At 41.9% G+C, this 13407-nt stretch overlaps 1 non-coding gene across 1 annotated transcript; it reads left to right on the top strand.

Moving 5' to 3' along the window:
* The first annotated feature begins 4447 nt into the window (after positions 1-4447).
* Positions 4448-4610, top strand: LOC141415743 (U1 spliceosomal RNA). Its single transcript, XR_012440698.1, has one exon. It is a non-coding gene; the product is annotated as a U1 spliceosomal RNA (small nuclear RNA).
* The last annotated feature ends 8797 nt before the right edge of the window (positions 4611-13407 follow it).

Here is a 13407-nt window from a genome sequence, read left to right as displayed (position 1 = left end):
ACTCAGGCTTGTTGGTCACAAGCTGGTTTTCACTGGGTGCCTGAATGACAAGGAAGTAGAATTGTCTCTGAGAACCCAATAGATATGTTTGACTTGTGTGCTTAGGAGTTTCTGTGTGAGCCATATGGTAATATGCATCTAGCTCTTTCTGGTGGATTGGTTCAGTTTTTCCCAAGGAATGCTTAGTTTCAGAATCCTCCCATGTCACTTGAGATGGTTGTCTAAATGGAGTTGATCCCATCTAGTATTCAAATCCATTCAGTGGCCAGAGTGAGAAAACTCTCCTCCTTCTAGAGCAGTCTAAACAAAGTTTATTTCAGTCTGGGTCTGTAACATATTACACCTCCATTGCAAGCTGGTAATTTTGCAGACAGTTTCTTACCCTCACCCATAGCACCAAGCACAATGTCTCGTACATAATAAGCATTAAATAAATATCTGTTGAATTAAGCTGCATGTTCTAACATTGTCAATAAACCCTGCATATTTTTGGTAGGGATTTTCAGACACACTGTTCTATCTTGCCCTGCAGGGCTACCAAGAGCTCTGACTTTTGACTACCTAACCACATCCTGTTGTGCACAGGTACTTGCAGCCAAGTACTTGTAAAATCAGTTGGCTCTATAAAGTCTAAAGTGATGACAGATTACCCGTGATAATGCTTATAATTGCCTCTTGAGAAGGAGACTATTGTTGCAATTGTTTGGAAATCAGGTACGGGCTGAGATCGTCCTTCCAGAATGCAGAAGAGGGCAGATACCATGAGTGGAATTCATAGAAAAGATGTCAGATTCAAAAAGGCCTTTAAGCAGGATCTCTCATGGTTGAGAGGCAAGATTTTTTTAAAAACATTTTTATTGGCATATATTAATTGCATGGGGGTTTCATTGTGACATTTCCATATATGCTTACAATGTACCTTGGTTAGATTCATCATTTTCCTTCATTTCCCTCCCCCCCTACTTAAAACAATTTCAGTGGGTTTCATTGTTCTATTTTCACACAAGTATACAAAGTCCATGGACCATATTCACCCTCCTTCACCCTCTCCATTCACCTTCCCCTCTCCCACGAGCACCTGCCCCCAAACAGGACCTGTTGTACATTCCTGTCCTTTATTTCTTGGTGTATGTTCATTGTTTAAAGAGGTTTTGCCATGGTATTTCACCCATAAATATATTGTACTTGAATCAGATTAACCCTTTCCAGTACTCCACCTTCCCCTTCCCACAACCTCTTATATTCAACAGCTTTCAGTGTGTTTCATTATGCCCTTCTCCTACACAGATGAAATGTATTTCCATATTATTCATTCTCTTTTCCTCTTTCTCCTCCCCCAGTCCCTCAAACAGTCCCACTATTACAACCATGTTCTCTCTCTCTGTATATGTATATACATACACATATATATGTATATACACACCCATGTATGCATACACGTATATGTATCTATTATCATGCTTATATTTGTGTATATGTTTGGTTTTTGGGTCTATCTTCTGCAAGATTTTTAATACTCAGAGTAACTATCTCCAGTAGAGGATACAGTTGTAGGTCAAGTTCTACTTCCTAGTGAATAGGTCAGAGTTGCCATCCTTCTAGTGGGAACTTTCAGCATTGCATGTCTGGGTTGTGAATTCCCAGATGGGGAGTGATTGCTGCTTTGTTGGAGGGCAGGAGAACCTGGCTTCCGTTTGTCTTTGCTTCTTCCCTATTCTTCCTCAGCCCCTCCTCTAGTCTACCAGTCTTCAGACTCATTTTAGAAAGTGTGGGCCTGTGAAGTCAGTGACCCATGGGATACCTATCTTGGCACTGAAGTCAATAAAACTTGAATAGGTTTTAATTGGAACGCAATGAGTATTTCTGAAAATCCTGCCTGGTAACTCCTTGCTTTACGTTGGCCAAATAAAACTCAAAACCAACTGATGTAGTTAGGAAGTGTGGAATCCAAAGAAGCTGCAGGCCTCTGCCACCAGTCAAATGGCACAAAGAAAGCACAAATGTAGGACCTTCATGAAAGTCCTGGCCTCCTACTGCTTGAGTCTCATGTTGTGAGAAGAGTGACTTAGAAAGGCCTTAAATGCTCTGAGTTTAGGAAAATTTAGACACATTTAATGGAAAGATTAAAGAGATCTATGGCAAGAATTATCTTAACCGCTATGTGCAGCCTGTTCAATTTGCCACATCTTTTTGGACAATTCCTATTGGTACTTGTCACAGACAACTTGCTCATTAAGACAGTAACCTTGGTCCTCATAGGTTCTTCTTTGTTATGCTCAAACATTTAAGGCTGGACTCATATACAAAGGCTTCAGGACTGGTCTAATGGTTAGATAAAGGTGTCATAGTTTGTGTACATATAGAAGGCAGGAGGAGTAATAGGAGAAAATACAAGACTCTTGTACTTCTATCCAGGAAGGTTTCTGCAGGGATTTCCTCTGCCAAAGACCAACTGGCAGTGTCTTCTATGAACCAGCAGATTCTTCATCTGAAAGACTTCACTGTTTAAGATTCAGAAACCAGCTAATTATCTTCACCATCCAGATGTCCTACGAATTCTGTGGCCTTGTCACTGTCAAGATAAACAAGACATACTGGAAAGCACTTTGGGGTTAGAAAGGCACAAAGAATTATGCATTTAAAAATGTGGACTTTCCTTTATAGAAGAGGCCTGGTTAGTAGGACACAGCAGGCTTGTGGTGCTCTCCCTGGGGGCATTTTTGGGCTGGGGGAAAATTTGACCACAGAAGTAGCTCTTTCTCTTCCACTTACCATCCCTCTGTTATTCAGCAGTTAGAATGGTGGGTTCATTATGTTCCAGGTACTATTTTCTTCCAACTTTTCTTCCTCTGTTTCTATGTGATCAGACAGATTCAGGGGGTCTGAAAGTCACTGTCTTCATGAAAAGATTAGACCTCCAGCCATCCATTATCATAGAATAATTCTTCAAAGATGTGACTATTTTAATGGTATTTTGATACAATGTGACACCCAGGACCCAGTGATTAGAGAGGATGTCCTGGGTCTGGGAGAGTACATTGATTTTAAATCATGCATGTCTGCATGTACTCAACAAACAGGCTTTGGACATCCACCATGCTAAGAAACTTTAATTAAAGGCTTCTGACCTAATCTCCTTCCTCCTAGCTTTTAGTTATAGGGACCCACCCTATCTATCTCATCTTACACCCAAGCGCATCTTGCTTTCGTGGGCGTCACACAGCAGTAGATGTAAAGTGTGCTACTATCCCCAGCATGCAGTGTTTGCTGTCAGCCCAGCCTCCCACCCATGATGTCTCTCTTCCTCCTCTTTACTGTAGCCTGGTGTGCAAACAGCACGTCTCAAATAAATGTTTGGCTCTTTGGTGGGTCTGTGCAGCCACCATGTTTGCATGTCCAGGAGATCATTGATAAGGAATAGTTTGAGCTGTTTGGTGTAACAGAAAGGGGATATTTTGAGTCAGGGGAATCTAGGCAGTTTCTGCTTTGATTTGGGTCTGAAGCTGATTTTTCAAAGCTGCCTGAAATCTGGAACCACTTTGCCAGCTGGAAGTTGTTAGTGAAAGCATGAACAAGCATGTTTCTTTCTTCTCCAGGCCAGTTCATAACATCTTGGCCACTGTCCTTGACTCTTAAGTCTCTGCTGTCTGTGCTCTGTGGCCTCCTGTTCTAATCTCACCAGTGCTTTCTGTCATCCTGTCCTTTCCCCCAGACTGAAATAAACCTCGCTACTTTTCATTAAGTCTTGCTTGTTCAGTGTCTTTAATCTTCTCCTTCTTCTGGTTCCTGGAATTCATTACCATCCGTTCTCTCTTTCCCAGACATGGCCTGAAATCTCACCACCATCAAAATGATCTTCCTTCAAAGTATTTATGAAGTGACTTTGTGCATGCAGTGCTGGGCCTAGCAAGATCAGCACCTTTTGGGTTGCTGCTCTTCTGTAAACACCCATTTGCATGGGATATTCAGGACTTTCAGTCAATTAATAAATACACCTTTCTTTTTCTCTTTACTCTTTCTCATTCTCTGTTTTTCTTTGTCTGTAAAGTGGGAATAAGATAACTTGCTTCACAGATCTGTGCAGAGGAATAATTGAGAGTTCACCTAAAGGCACTCAGCAACTATAAAAACTTATGTACAAACGCCTGGCATAGTGCCTAGCATGTCGGGTACTTGGTAATATTTTGTTGGAAGAATGAATGAATGAAAGAAAAAAAAAGCAGTATTTGTACTCTGCTTAGAATCATGTTGGAGAGGTACTTTTGCTCATGAAGTGCCCCGAGAATGGGGTTTAATAAAACCTCACTTCCAGAGATGCCCTTGTTGGGTAATGGCCATTATCTGGAACACAGGTCACCAGCAGTGTCCCCAGAGCAGCCAGAAAAAAAATGTCCCCAAACACATGCATTGACGTGCATGCACCTTATTCATTAAGAATGCACTCACTATAGTTACCTGGCAGGGAAGATACCATGATCAGGAAGATGGTTTTCCCAGGGTGAGGCTTACCATTGCACTCCGGATGTGCTGACCCCTGCGATTTCCCCAAATGTGGGAAACTCGACTGCAGTATTTGTGGTAGTGGGGGACTGCGTTTGCGCTCTCCCCTGACTAAAAAAAAAAAAGAATGCACTCACTAAATGTATTTACTTATGATTTTATTCATTCTTCTAACAAGCATGTGTTCTCAGCCCCACAACAGCATTTTGGAGCAAAATGGAGCGTGGAAAGAAAAGATCATGGATTGGGTGGGTGGGGGGAGTAGAATCGGTGAGTTACAGCATAGGATAAAAGTGAATGATTTTAACAATGACCACTTGTGATCAAGTCAAGTTCAAAGACAGACTTAGTCAATTCAGAAATCATTTGTTAAGCAATATGCTTTGGAAATGTTAGAAAGAAAAGACACTGGCACACTTCAAATGGCATTGCCAGCGGGGGCACATAGCAAGACTGTCAGCAGATGGGGGAGGATGCTGCCCGTGTTCAAGTCACATGTTTTGGAGGTGGGGTGAGGGTGGGATGGGGTTGGGGATCAAGCTGGTGGGTGCCTCCTCCCACAGGACAAGATTCCAGCAGTAACAACAGTTGTGGTACATCCTGCTGGGCTTGAGAATATTCTAAGGGCTTTCTTTGTATTACTACACCAAATCCTCACAACCTCTCTGGCAGGTAGCCTTACGATTGTCATCTTACAAATGAGGAAACTTAGGCACAGAGAGGCGAAGTCATACAGAGGTCTATGCTACTAACATTGCATTAACTGCTTCACCACATTTTCAAAGAACACAATGTATTGGTAAGGAGAGAGCATAGTGACTGGAGAGGGCCAAGAAAAAGGAATTATTAAAACAGTACCTTAAAACATCATAAGATCAGAGAAAAATGACCATGTAGTTTTTGTTAGATAAAAAAATCCTTGAAATTGTCTGTATGATATATTAGAAGAGAACAACATTCAGAAACAGGGGTGACTCTATTATTATAATTTCATAATGTGTGTATGTTGGTACATGTTATATAATATTTTTCTTCCTGAGAGACTCAGTGAAGAGAATTATCCTACAGTTTCATGTTCCACTGGAACAAAGCTAGCTGAAGTGGCCAATGATTAGGGGCCAGATTTGCTGTTTTGCAGCTACACAGTCTCCATTTACTCCAGTGACATTCTTTGACCTAATTGCTCCATGTATGTTTGCCTGCTCATAGCTCCAAAAGGAACAACCAAATCTTTTTTTTTTTAACTATTTATTTTCTTTTATTCATATGTGCATACAATGTTTGGGTCATTTCTCCCCCCTTCTTCCCACCCTCACGCTTACCCCCTCCCCTAGCCCCCTCCCGCTCTCCCCCACCCCCTTCACTACCAGGTAGAAACTATTTTGCCCTTATCTCTAGTTTTGTTGAAGAGAGAATATAAGCAATAATAGGAAGGAACAAGGGTTTTTGCTAGTTGAGATAAGGATAGCTATACAGGGAGTTGACTCGCATTGCTTTCCTGTACATAAGAAACAACCAAATCTGACTGACTTGCTGGGCAGCATCCAGGTACGAGTCTGTTCCCAAAGACCTTCTTACTGGATTCTGTGTGGACGCGTGCAAGACCATTCACATAGGAAACAAACATTGAGGAAGGGTCTTCTACCAGAAGGGCCCTGTGTTAGGCTACTTGGCATCTATCACTTTTGGCTTAGTGAATATATATCTGATGTAAATTTTTGAAATGGCAGGGAGAAAAATTTGTTTTGAGGAGAGAAAGAAAACAAAGTCCTCCTGTAAATCTGTGTCTTGACAAGCCTCAGTTTAAGGCTTGGCTTTGACTCTGTTTTCATTTCAAATGGGTATGCTGTGAGTTGGCACACAAATTCAATGTGTGAATGGTGTGGGAGTTGAGAAAGTTGCATCGCTATTTCTCTTTTTAAAATTAACAGTGGAATCCTTATGAGAGCAGTGTAGGCTCTGGAATGTGCCACACACAGTTCTCTAACTGCATAATTAGGGAGTTCTCCATAATAAAATACTCCTCATTCTTGCCAAAATTGATGCCCCTCCTTCTCAGCCTCCTCCCAGAGGCAGCTGACTGACAGTTGCTTTACTGGTTCCCCAGACTCCTATAATTTTGCTGTCAACTTAGCATCCACTCCCTGGCCATAGGGTTTCTTAGGTGAGGCTTGAAGATTGTGTTTACCTGCTGTGAAGTTCCTGTCACTTTTAGTTTCCTGGCTTTTCTGAATCCATCACGAACAGCTTACCAATCTACAATACTTGCACAGAGGCTGCCCAGGAGTTCAGTCCCCCAGTGACTCACAGCTCCCCTCTGTAGGAAGACCTTCTGCACAACATGTAGCATTAGCTTCATGGTGCTCATTAGGAATGCAGACTTTAAGGCCCCAGTTCAGCCTTTCTGAGTCAGAATCTGCTTTTCTGGTGTGTGTGTGTGTTTTCCCAGATAGAACCCAGGGCCTTGCTGATGCTACGCAAGCACTCTACCACTGATTTACCCACACCAGCCCTAGAGGGTGCATTTTAACAGGCTCCTCCAGGTGACTGCGTTCAATGAGAAGCACTGGAGTGGGCACTTGTGAGCAGCTCAGAGATACCCACTGAACCATCCGATCCTATGGATGCTAAATGGAAATCAGAGGGATGCATCTTGAGATTCCCAAGTAAAAACCCTTCTCATCACAGTTGCATCCAGGGCAGTAACTTGGCCCAGGAGGGTAGTAGCATGGGCAGGGATGGGGTGGGGTGGGTTGTCAGATAATTCTGTGGTCCTTGCACAGGCAGAGGCTGCAGTGCAGCTCAGCACCTACAGTGGCCTGTTGTGCTCATGTTACACCAGGACTCAGTGCTAACAGTGGAGGAAAAATAGCTGATTCTGCTTCTTGACAAAAAGTTGCTGCTGAGGCAGGTGAGTGGGCATGAAGGCAGGCACACTGTGGCCTGTGGTGGCTTTAGCACACTTAAAGAGATATGCCAAAAAGTCAGGCGTGGCAGAGCATGCCTGTAATCCCAGTACTTGAGAGGCTGAGGCAGGAGGAATAAGAGCTGGAGGTCAGCCTGGGCTACAAAGCAAGAAACTGACTAAAAAAAAAAAAAAAATGCATGAATTGGAAATTTACAGGTATGAAATGGATATGACACCATTCCTCAGGGTACACCAGTTATACATTTAAAGTGTACCTTTCAGCATGTACTTCAAGGTTGTTAATTTTTCTTTAGAAATACATTTCCATGTACTACTTCCTTTCCCGTGTCATTCCTATTGTTCAAGATATGACAGCATCTGATCAGAACCACTGTATGACTTTCCTTCTTCCAAAATACTTTCCAGAACATATCTTAAAATTTTCCTTAGCTGCCCAGAATTTCTTAAGATGATTTTATCAGGCTACTTCTCTCCTCCATAACTGCAGTGACATTCTGTCTAAATGTCTCTCCTTGGTCTTTAAAGCTTTGGTGACCTGGCCTCCTGTCACCTTGATAAACTTGTCTTTTATCCCCAAGATATTAGCAATATTGATTTCTTCCCCAATATCCTACCTTGGCCAAGAGAAAGTCACTTTACATTTAAGTCTTTACAAAGTTTGGTGTGATTTGTAAAGACTCCCTCTAACATAGTATTTTCTCAACTACTTTACTTGGAACAAAAAGATCAAGGGGTAGGGGCACACATATTAGACTGGAATCATTGCTAGTTTGGAATGCTTGTTGAGGTAATCTGTTAGAACAAAAAATGTAGGAAAAGAAATTTAACATAGTTTAGTGGTTTACTTCTGGGAGTATGATCTCACTTCTAAAATTCTTATAGTGATTCTTTCTCAAAAGATTACTTTGTAGTAAGAGGCTACTTTGTGGAGATTGTGAATATGCAAGTTCAGACCAGACACAGGTGGCTTGAGTCTATAATCCTAGCTACTCAGGAGGATTGTGCCGGGCAAATAGTTCATGAGACCCTATCTCAAAAACACCTACCACATAAAAAGGGCTGGTGGAGTGGTTCAAGGTGTAGGCCCTGGGTTCAAACTCCAGTACTGCAAAGAAAAAAAAAAAAAAACACCACCGATCTTGCAAACTGCAGCTGTGTAGAACACTTAGCAGCAATTTTGTCCCTGAGGGAAGCAACACCCAACACCTTGAACGACTATACGCTGTACACACATCACCTGAATGATGTACTTTGTAGCCAAAATATGGCCGGAAGTACTAATGATGGTGCTAAGAAGAGTTTCAGAAATTACTTATAACACATGGAGTGTTATAAGAAGACCTCCCCGATTTCTGAAGTGCTCTCTTTTACTTCTTTATTTTTTAAGTGAAATTAAATTTTATTTTATCTTAACAATGCAGTTCAGTTAAGCACAGCTATTCTCTAGTCATCTCATTTGACTCAGATACTAACATCCTATCTCCTTGTTTTGTTGAGATGGGGGTCTCACTAACCCAGACTGGCCTTGAACTGCAGTCCTTGCTGGGATTATAGGCATGAGTCATTGTGATTAGCCAAAAAAACTAATTTATTAATCTAAATGAGAAGATAATTATTAGGGATGCTGTGATACATCCATTTTAAAAAGAAGATAAAATTTTGATTTGTATCTAAATCCAGTCATTCTGAAGAAAACTTATTTTCTTCAGTACAGAAAAGGAGGTCAGCTTCAAATTTGATACTGGTAGCTTTGGAAACGATGTGTGATGGTTCTTCTGACCCTTTCCATCACAGGCTGTGCCCTGGTATGATAATCTGGGTGGCCGTGACCATGTGGGAGTCTGCACATCATGGAAGTGTGCAAGAATTGATGGAAACAATAGTTGATGATGTAGCAAGAACTCAAGGAGCAAACTGTGTTGATTTTTATCTCTTAATTACTCAAAGGGGTGAAAGAGAAAGGCAAGGCTTAGGTTACAAATCAAAGACCCCTTTAGGTTACTTTATGCAAAAAAGGAATTCACTGGCAAACTATTGATGGCAGACAGAATTGATGGGAAGGTTGCATGGAAATGGGCAAGCAGAAGAAGATGGGGTGGGGGGGGTAAGGGAGAGTAAGTCTCAGGAATAACCTGATGAGCACATCGCTGAGGTGCTGCCCCTCCAGGGTCTACCTGGGGCAGCAGTACCACCATCACCCTGACAACCACAAGTCAAGTCTGTGTCCCTTCTACCAAAGCACCAATCCAGAGCATTTACTTACCCAGCCCCACCCAGATCACATATCCATACTGTACCCTCCAAGGGGTAGAGCAAAGTGTCATTTGACACTTCCAACTCTGACAATAGGAAACTTTCCTTCCATCAAGATGCATATTAGGAGAGGTTCATTCCCAGGAATAGGGTGGAGACGCTGACAAGCCAAAACATGACGTGTACACAAAGATGGTCCCTGTAACGTTGTGCTTTGCTACACTCTCCCATTCTCTGCCCCTCACCTGGGATAAGAACCTGGGGAAAGTTAAGAACTGTGCTGCTTACCTGACCTTCTATGGAGGAACCAAGACTTCCAAACAAAATGGTGTGCGAGTTAGGATTCTGTTGGAGCTACTGAAGCCTGACCCAAATTAGCTTAAGCAAAAGGGAAATTTTATTCTAAGAATGAGGAAGTCGGCCAGTTATATAGCTCAGTAAGCTGGGGGGGAAAAAAGAATACGTGGAAGAAGTGAGTCTTATGAAATCCCAATGGAACAGACACTTGAATGTTGACAGTTAGTTAAGAGTGACATTTGTGGAACCCTTATTATGTCCTAGAACTCTGCTTTTTGGTTGGGTATTATTATATATATATTTTTTTACAATTCTATGAAACTTGAACTAAAATTATTCCATTTTTTCACTCAGTAACATGTGGATGGAAGTTTTTAGCCTTGGGGAAGCTTTCTAAATGGGAGTGGTCAAGAAAGGCATCCCCAGAGGCTCAGCCATTTCTAAACTAAAAAATAAAAAAAATCTGTGACCCTAAGATTACACTGGACCTTGACCAAGTAGTGATACCACTCTAGAATGTACCTGGGGATATACTCACTACAGCAAGGATTGCTAGAATTGTCAAATAGTATGCCTTGAAGAATAAGTGATTTGAAGATATTAAAGTTGGAAATTGGAGCTAAAATCAAGAATTGAAGGTGTATTATATAACCTGAGTTAAACTTACTTAATTACACTTAAAATTATTCCATTTTCAGAGGAGGAAACCTAAAGTAATGAAGGCACACGGTCAAATATCACTCAGCTGGTAAGTGCAAGTGGTAAGCTGGCATGAGTCCTGAGCCTGTTCCATGACCTTACCACACTGCTTTCTTCTGCCTCAGTGCATGACACTATCCGCTGTCCCTCTGTTCCACAGACCCCAGTCTTCATACACACCGTCCATTGGCCCAAGGAGACACTAGTCTATTTCCAAAGTCTGTTCTCTCAAAGAATGCGCTGTGGTCGGCCAGCTTGGGTTTGGTGGGCATACCAAGTAGAGGAGATGACTGAGGCTGAGGCTTTAGAGGCAGGGCAGCCATTTTCAGGCACTGAGGGTTGTTGATGAGCCAGACAGTTGTCAACTTTGCCTCTTGTATGACTTTTCCTTTTCTTTCTTTCTTTTTCTTCTTCTTTTTTCTTTTTTTTAACTTTTCAGCAATTTAGAAATAAATTTAATTGCAAAGGCAATGGCTGACTCCTTCCATGTATCTGAGCACATCTATTTCTCTGTCCTCTTTGATAAAGCTTTCTTCTTTTACTATTGTTTTTAATCATTAAAAAAATTTCAATTCTGTTTCATTGCTGTGCCTGGGTATTTTTGTAAGCTGCTTTAGGATATATATATATAAATATAAATAAGTGAAGTATAAGTTATAGGTTAAAAAAGGACAAAGATTATAGTTATGTTGTCCAATGTGGTTGCTGATAGCCATATGACTAATTAAAATTAAATAAAATTGAAATTTCAGTTCCTCAGGCATGCTGGCTTTAAGTGCTCACAGCACAATATAGTTCTGGATTATAGAGTACTTTCCTCACTGCACACCGTTGTACTGAACAGTGCTGCTGTAGACGGATGCAACGAGGCTCACCATCTCTGAAATAATGAGTCTCCTAAGGGAAGTGGCTCGATGGCCTGGAGTGACCCTCCAGCTCCCAGGGTCTGTGGGTTCCAGCTTTCTTTCCCACAGCAATGCTTCCTGTTGATTACTTCCTGACCAGCTCCTATATTTGTTTTCTCCAAAACAAATATTTGCACCACATAAACTTGAGTTATTTTTTTGCTAGCACTCAAAAGGTATACAACTGTAATACAAATTTCTCAGGCTGGGGGGGTGGTCATTTATTGCCGATAGTGAAAATTTTATACACTTGCTTAATTAGAGATAGGGCTGGAAATGCTGGTTAATTAACAAACTGGAATGTTTATATGTGGCAATGCTTCACGATCCCAAAATAGAGTTCCCATGGTCTCTATGGTGGGGACATTTCTTTCTCTCCTCTGTTTATAATGGTCAGGAAAGACAGAATATTCTTGATGGCAAACTGCTTTGAGTATTTAACATTACTCTGTCCTCATGAACAGAACTTATTCCCATGCAGTGCTGATCTACAAATTCAATTTCTCCAATTGTTTAGTTCTGTTGGGAGAGGAGGGGGTCACAATCCTCTCTGTATGGGTTACAGCTGTTAGTGTCTACAGTGGACTCTGTCTTAGTGTGGGAGGGAAAGAGGCTAGCTGGTGAGGAGAGAGTCCTACAGCCCCCAAGACTGGTCAGAGGTCTTGCGATATGAGAGTGCTCACCTCTCCTTCTCAGTGTGCTGGGGAGGTGGCCAGACACACCCAGGAGTGACCCTCATCAGAGAGATTGCACACCAACAACTCTCATGTCCAAGACTGGAGTTGGCAGGGTCTTCAGGCCTAAAGGAGAACCATGGGGTGGGACGATGTGGCCTGTGGAACCTGGAACCCCAACCTGAACCAGGATGGAGGAGGTGCCCAGTAGTAATGGTGACTGAAAAGTACGACCTGGGGTCATATGCAACTTGATTTAAAGGACTCTAAAAATATACAACAATTTCTGTGCACGTGAGCTTAAGAACTAAGATTCCTGGTGGCTGCAGTTAGCTATACTAAGTCTGACACACAGTGTCAGCGTGACCTGTCAGGGACACAGATGGCGTTCCAGCTGCAGCATCCGGGACTGAAGAGCTGCTTTCCACACTGAAATTGTGACCTGAGGCTGGTTTGGGGGGTGGGGGTGGGGTTCTTTTGCAGTGACAACTCATGGACTGACAGTGGGTGTAAGTGCCAGCTATCTCAGCATTGTTCTGCCAAGTCCTTTGTTGGGACAGCATTTTGACTTAACTATTGATTCAATTGTGTTACATGTGGATTTGGCAACATGGTAGATTAGCATATTTTTATTGTCCTTTTAAAAATTATAATTTTTTTTCTAAACTCAAGTAGAAGCTCTCTTGACTGATCTCCACTGCCTGGCCAGAATAACTCTCTATTTCCTGTGTGAAGCACATACTAGCTGATGCCCGGAGCCAACTGAGGGTTCTGGGCTGCCAGGGCGGGAGGATGCTCTCAACCATGCTTCTTTCTCGACCTGCTCCTTCCATTTGATCGTATTTCAGTAACTACACAATTTGAGTACACATTACTAAAACCAGTGATACACAGGTGCACACAGATAGGATGAGTTTCCAATGAAAATAAGCATAATGCTTCGGAAAGACTCAGTGAAGAAAAGTCGCTTGGAAGTGTTGTTGAATTATATTAGAAGGTTCTAAGTACAGAATCGCTAGGATTTTTGAGGCAAGATGATTTGCATTGTCTTAAAATCCGAAGGAGAAAACAGATGCATCTTCTGTGTGGTTTGCAAAGAAAGGGGTCAATAGAGCACTGTAATCAGCAAATCTAGATTAAAAAAAAAAGA

Source organism: Castor canadensis, chromosome 1, assembly GCF_047511655.1.
Source record: "Castor canadensis chromosome 1, mCasCan1.hap1v2, whole genome shotgun sequence".
Classification (NCBI taxonomy): domain Eukaryota; kingdom Metazoa; phylum Chordata; class Mammalia; order Rodentia; family Castoridae; genus Castor; species Castor canadensis.
The sequence above is the reverse complement of the archived record's forward strand: the minus strand, read 5'-3'. Positions and strand labels throughout refer to the sequence as shown.